At 36.8% G+C, this 6,945-nt stretch overlaps 1 pseudogene; it reads right to left on the reverse strand.

Annotated features, from left to right (window-relative positions):
• Nucleotides 1–202: 202 nt before the first annotated feature.
• Nucleotides 203–2,014, reverse strand: LOC137396624 (general transcription factor II-I repeat domain-containing protein 2-like; annotated as a pseudogene).
• Nucleotides 2,015–6,945: the final 4,931 nt, after the last annotated feature.

Here is a 6,945-nt window from a genome sequence, read left to right on the forward strand (position 1 = left end):
AATAAATAAAGTAGTATGTCTCTCCCCTTATCTTTTCCAGTTCCTTTTTCAAGTAAATCTTTTTCAAAGCCAACAACAGAACCAAAAATAATAATGTCATTCGATAAAAATCCAACATTTCAACTATTGACAGACCATGCCTTGCAGTAGAGAAAGTGCATAAGAAACAGATATATTCAAGCTCAGTTTGCTACGCTCTGATTTACTCTACACATTGGTCTAAGCCAGATACCTGGCATCTTTTCTTAGATGCAAGTTCGTCAAAGTCTGGAGTCAGGCTCTGAGCTGAGGAAAGCCTCAGGACGGAGTGAAGGTGCTCATCAGTGAGTCAACTTCTGTGAGGTGTTTTGTTCACCTTCATCATAGAGAACAGTTGCTCACATAGATATGTGCTGCCGAACATTGAGAGCATCTGAGCAACTTGGGTGCGTAATTGAGGCATTGTGTCGGGGAGGAAACATGGAAACTGCGCAGCACCAACAGAGTCATATTTTGATTTGAGCATGTCATTACATTGGAGTTCAATTAGCTCCATTTGGAGGCTGGTTGGTGCGCTTTCCACATCGATCGCAAACGGGTTACTGAGCAGTTCAAATCTCCCTTTCTGAGCCTCGAAGTCGGCAAATCGCCGGGAAAACTCGGCGCTGAGCGCGTTGATTTTTTCAGCGAACTGTGCGCTAGGCAGCACGGCAGGAGAAATTTCCGCTGCCATGGTTTGGCAGCACGGAAAATGACCAAAGTTTCCTTGCACCATCTGTGTCTTCCACAGATGCAACTTAGTTTTGAAGGCCCTCAAAGCTGCGCACATGTCTGTGATGACGTGGCCCCGTCCCTGAAGCTGCAGGTTAAGCACATTGAGATGGCTCACAATGTCAGAGAGAAATGCCAGCTCACACAGAAACTTTTCATCTCTCAGCTCTGTTGTGTCCTTCCCTTTGTTCTCCATAAACTGACAGATTTCCTCGCACAGCTCAAAACATCTGTTCAGTACTTTCCCTCTGCTTAGCCATCTCACCTCTGTGTGATAAGGCACATCTCTGTATTCTGAATCCAACTCCTCCAGAAAAGACTTGAACTGCCGGTGATTCAAACCCTTGGCTCTTATGAAGTTGACCACTCCTTTTATAGAGCTCATAACATGTTCCATTTGCAGAGCTTTGCCACAGAGCGCTTCCTGATGAATGATACAGTGATAAACTGTAAGCTTACCTGCATTTTCCTCCCGCATCTTCTCCTGAATCCTGCCGACCAATCCACTCTTTTGACCGCACATTGCGGGCGCACCATCTGTTGTCAGTCCCACAAGTTTATCCCAAGGCAGGCTCATTTCAGTCATACATTTGGATACTTCTTCAAAGATATCTTTTCCTGTGGTCGTTCCATGTATTGATCTTAATCCTAAAAGTTCCTCTGTGATGCACAGGCTCGAGTCTACTCCACGGATGAAGATTGACAGCTGGGCAGTACCAGACGTGTCGCTGCTCTCATCCACAGCAAGGGAGTATGCAATAAAATCTTTTCCCTTTTTTATTAGTTGTTCATGTAGATTAGTGGAAAGCTCACACACGCGCTCAGCCACGGTATTTCTGCTCAGGCTCACGTTTAAAAATTCTTGCTTCTTATCTGGGCACACGATGTCGCAAACTTTGACCATGCACTTTTTGACAAACTCTCCCTCACTGAAGGGGCGGGCTGATTTTGCGATCTCTGCTGCCACAATAAAGCTGGCCTTTACAGCAGCTTCACTTTTTGATTTTGCTTTCGTGAACAAGGTCTGCCTGCAAGCCAGACTTCTTTTCATCTCCTCCACCTTTTGCAGCTTCTGCTTTAGGTCCAGGTCCTTGTACTTTTCATAATGTTTCGTTTCATGGTGTCTTCTTATGTTATATTCTTTTATTACAGCCACGCTAGCTCCGCACACAAGACAAACAGGTTTGTCCTTTATAGTCGTGAACAAATAATTTGCCTCCCACCTGTCTTGGAAGGTCCTGTTGTCTATCTTTCGTTTGACCATTTTTGTGGAGGGTGAAATTATTAATTTGTCCGATGCGATTATTAATTTGTCCGATGACTGTAAACGGAAGTAAGGAGCGCTTGCCGGGTTTTACTGCGCGGCAAAATACTAGCAAAGCATTATGGGATTTGTAGTATTAGCGGCACAGTATATACCGCGGGCCAGCTCTAATGCACATTTGATATGATCTCGCGGGCCAATTATAATCACACTGCGGGCCAAATTTGGCCCGCGGGCCTGAGTTTGACACATATGGACCATCAAGCTTTGCATTAACCATTTTAATCAAAGAAAATCTGACAAATTGGCTAAAGAGAATCAGTGATGCTTTGACCCGGCTACACCTGCAGAACACTGAATGCATTGGCTTATTGATGCTACCAATCCGGATATAGCCTCTTGTTCATAAACTTATATTGCAGCGGTAAGAAATAAATACAGGACACCGTCACAAAAACACAAATGAGTCTTATTAAACTACCGCCTATCTATCTGTCTATTACTACCTGTCTATGTGAGCAGAGATAATAGCTACTAAATATTTATTTTTCTGTTTCCGTTTATAAATAGTCATATTATTATGAAATCTCTGAGCGTTTTAATCGCAATCAATTTTTATCGATTTTAATCTTGAAACATTTTGGTAATCAGAACATCTCATACATCAACAACAATTGTAAATGAGAGAAAAATACTGTTTTATTCTGATGAAATCTAAAAAATTGTGTAAGTTCATTATCATTGCCAATGTAGTCATGGCAAAGTTTATTTTAACCCTGTTTAACTGAGTGCACACGACTCTAAAATGTGTAAATGTATAGCTATTCGGTAGCGCAATTTAGACCAAATTTGGACAGTTAATATAACAGTTCAGTAATAATATGCAACAATGTCGCATAACGTAATGTAATTATTCCCAGAGTGCTATACCTTTGTTATTATCAGTAATATATTCAAAAGATTCGATTGAGAACATTGTACACTTCAGATGCCATCAAAAGTTGAAGACTCTCTGAGAAAATCAGAGATTCTCATGTGGCCCCTGATAAAAATTACTTGCCAATATAATCTATCAAAATCGAAATCTATAAAACTTTCAATTTTCCAACAACTCAAATTTAGCATCAGATTCAAGAACAATATAGTCTATGAAAATCCTTCTAGGAAGTTTCCAAAATATGATGTACCCTAAAGTTGTCAACTTGTAAAGATTGAACTCATACCTATATAAAAAATAAGCACAAAGGGTGGATGACTTCATGAAAAATAAGAATGAAAAAAATAATTTGAAATCATTTTTATCAGAGTGTGTACGTACACGTCTGTAACATTCAGTGTTTAGTCATATAGCCTATATAAAATAGTGGGAGCTTTTTGATTGGTGTACACGGTGACAGAGTCAGGTAGCCCTTGTTGATAGCAGATAAATGTACGCATGCCTCGCTTTATTACAAACCTTAGCCTAAGATCTTAATAAATAGTCAATGTTAGCAGGCTATGATATCTGAGTAGCTATTCTGTTAGAAAAGCCTTTAATGTATACGGAAATGTTTTGAGGGCATTCATTCATGTACCATTATTTAATTGATAGTATAATTACCGTGTCAGAAATTAATGATATCATTAAAGGAATATAACATAGCTACATCAAAAAATATAAAAAATCATTCTTTTCAGTTCTATCTGATTCTAATTCAAAACAGACATGAAACATTTAATTCTTTGTACAAATGTAAGTAACTAAATGAAGATTGTCTTGAAAAAATTGTTAGGTTGACATATTGAGGGAACCAAGTCTTAATACAGCTTGACCGGCTTGACCAGGATTCGAACCCAGGACCTCTTACATTCAAAGCTAGAAATGTACCAAGACTCCTAGTGCTATGAAAACTATAAAAACCTCTAATATTTTGTTAGTGTCTCCAAAGCAACAAGAAAGCTTGTAAAACGTTTCCTTTCATATCAATCTAAAAAAATATTATTCAGCTTCACCAGGATTTGAACCAAGGACCTATCGCACCCAAAACGAGAATCACACACGGGGACAATTAAGCCACGAACAATGTAAACGAAACCTGGCTTTATGCTACGTTATCTAAAGCAACAACTAAACTGGTATTTTTTCTGCTGTTGCAAGTACTGATGCTTCACATTGGGTTAACTGAAATCTCCAAAAAATTTATTTTTTTGAGACTGCAAGTAGATGATAAACCTATGAGCAAAGCATATCCAATGAGGAAATTTATAAAGAAGATATTTGCAAGATGAGATAAAGTGAAAAATGTGCACAATACAAGTTATATTGAAACAAAGTATTAACGGCGTGCAGTTACTGATGCCATAATAGCTTTGCAATGAGTAGCAGTCAATATCAGGGATTAGAATTTGATCTCTCAAATAAAACAATGATGTCAGACAAGGTAGGAGACACAAATAATTAAAGTTATAGAAAGACTCCTCAACCTTGGTTTAGATTAATGGTCAGAATTAGTCAAGCAATCATTTTCAGGTACTAGGTATTAGACAAATGAGTTGAGTTTACAACAGACAAATATTAACAATACGCAATCTCCAACTTACTGTATGCCAATCAATGGTGATTATAAAATTAGTGCTGAAACATCGTTTCTATAGATGACAAGCAAATGGCTTAATTTCAATTACCTTAAGGTGCTTCCAAATATTACATAAGTACCAATAATAGTTACAACATTAACAAACAATACTTTGAAAATCTCATGAACAAATAAGCTACAATTTCCTTATTATACTGGAATTTACACAAGCGCGTTGGATTTTTGTAAAATATTTTACTACATTGAAATCAATTTAACAAAATAGTTTTTACAAAGAATTTGAAAATGGTGGAAATAGCTTTGCAAGATATTTTCATTTTATAAAATCTGCAAAATAATTCAAAACTTTAATGATCTCAATGTTTATGCATAATTAGTAGCAGTGCGCCTAAAATTACCAAGTTGTAGAAAACTCAAGTGAATTGCTCCGCATAGGCAAGTCTTACAAGTGGATTGTCACAGGCTTATGTCGGATATGAAATTATGATATCTAATTTCCACCGAGAACTGCCATTGAAGCTGCGATGAACTCTGTGAGACATTGAAACCTGAAAGACTTTCTAATTAAAAACGTTTAGGTACAAAAAGCCAAATGAGGTTTGCCAAGGGTTTTCACAACAATTCAAGGGTGGCACAACTCCTCACCAGTTCAATTGCCAAATATTCTGCAAGGTCTGTCGAAACCTTTACAATTTTTTACAGAAATAATATTAAATTATGAGTACAGAAATCTTAGTTGTCAGTTTGTCAGCTAGTGGTCCCCTGTTCCACTTACACATTTAGACATTAAGGTAACAAGTCAGAAAGAGCTCACAATCCGAGCCCACATTTTAAAAATATCCTAAATTATACGAGGTCATGAGTTCAAATCCTTTGCGATGCAATACTTTTTTAACATCTAATTGTAGATTCAGACAGCAAACCCCGATGGAGAGACAGACACAGCTTAGTTATACTAATGGTTGAACACGTAAATAGTCAGATTCAGTAATACATAAAATATATAATAAAGAAAATTATATAAAGAACTACCATTATCACATGTTAAGAGTATTGAGCTGAATCATACCTGAGTTAAAAAAACGGGCACTGAAAGTACTAGGACTGGCATCAGCCATGCAATGAGGGTATGCAGACAACACGGGATTGTTGAAAACACGCTTCACCTTTTGCATGCGAGTTCTATATGATTAAATCTATTTCAATTAATTAAATTACTTAAAGTTAACTACTTCAAAATCACTTTTCAAAGTTGAACTAAAATTTCTTTAACAACCTTTTAAAACTTTCTAAAATTTTAAAACATGAAATATAACTTGGAATTCTATTAAATTTCAATCATAAGGAAACTATTTTTCTTAACTTTAAAAAAATTTACAAAAAATTAAAACAAAGTTTTAAAACTGTTTTAAAATAGCTTGTTCAATTTTTAAATACCCGCTTTAAGTAATTATGTTTTTAAAACAACTTAATTTTGAATTACATTATAATTGCAAACATATCAGTTTTAAACCTACTCACCAACAATTAGCCAGCCAATCATAGCAACTGGGCCAGAGCAAACATCAAGCAACCCTAATACAAAGCACCCTCAGGACACCCTGTCATACAAAACAAACTACAACCGTCTTTAATTCTTTTTTATAAACATTAGCTAACTAGCTATTGTCTGCATCGCATCAGCATTTACAGTGCGCCAGAAAGTATCATCAATAAGTGATGAAGTAGTCAATTTTCCACGTTGCATCAAGTCGGCTTGTTTTCTTCGACCAGTCTCTGCACAAGCAAGAAATAATACGCAATAATTAATGAATATCAAAATATATACATTATGTTGCAATACAGATTCTCAAAAGACTGCAGACCAATGTTGTACCCAGTAGTTGACGCTCAACACAAGTGGAATTATTTTAAACACCTATTAATGGCAGAAAAACAAAGGGAGTGATCAACTCCAACCTCTATCTTTTTCTGACTGATCAAACTTATGAGACAGACAACTCCCAATAATGATTTTCTGCACCAGAAAAATTAGTTAATCTATCTATACATAGGGTATGAAGAAAACTGTCTATAAGCACCTACCTTGCAGATTATCATAACTGCCCGTCGGGATAAGTTTAGCATGAAAGTGGGGATTCAGTCATCATGCCGAAGCAGAGAATACACTATCTGTTGGCCAACATATCTTTCAACCGCGGTTGAATTTCATTGTACGATAACAAGTAGATGAGAGTGTTAGAAAGGAAAATTCAACTCTTTGAAAGTTATACTAGCCAAACTGCTCTAGTTGGTCATAAATAAGTCATTCACAGTGTCATAACTGATTACACCTGTACTCTGTGTTTATCTAAC

The sequence above is a fragment of the Watersipora subatra genome, chromosome 5 (assembly GCF_963576615.1).
Source record: "Watersipora subatra chromosome 5, tzWatSuba1.1, whole genome shotgun sequence".
In the NCBI taxonomy this organism is placed as follows: domain Eukaryota; kingdom Metazoa; phylum Bryozoa; class Gymnolaemata; order Cheilostomatida; family Watersiporidae; genus Watersipora; species Watersipora subatra.